Source organism: Myotis davidii, unplaced genomic scaffold (assembly GCF_000327345.1).
Source record: "Myotis davidii unplaced genomic scaffold, ASM32734v1 scaffold44, whole genome shotgun sequence".
Taxonomy (NCBI): domain Eukaryota; kingdom Metazoa; phylum Chordata; class Mammalia; order Chiroptera; family Vespertilionidae; genus Myotis; species Myotis davidii.
The window spans coordinates 15118970-15119417 of NW_006299705.1; positions in this window are offsets into that span (position 1 = coordinate 15118970).

The window sequence follows — 448 nt, forward strand, 5'->3', positions numbered from 1 at the left end:
CCACCAGGGCCCGGCCCCCGGGAGCCAGGGCTCCCCCCTCCCTGATACAAACGGCACGGGCGCCGCTGGCCCTGCCTCCGGTCCTCCTCTCATCCTCCCACCCGGCGATGCCTCGCCAGTGTTTGGGGTGGCTGGTGTTCTTGTAAAAGTCTATCAAAGGACCGCTGGCGTCTCCCCGTCAAGTCATTACGCCTTTATCCCCATCAATTACCCACACCTCAGAGGGCTGCTATTAAGAGCTCAATTGAGCTGCAAAAGTAGAGATCCCGTTTCAGGCAGATGTTGTCACCTCCCGCAGAGATAAGCAGCCCGTGGGACCCGGCCGGCCGCTTCCCCAACCGCCCGAGCGGCGCTGGGCCAGGCTCAGCACTCGGGCCGCGGAGCTGGCGCTGGAGCCGGAGCGGACGCCGCGCGGTGCTCCCGGGACAGGCGGGAGGGGGAGGGCCCG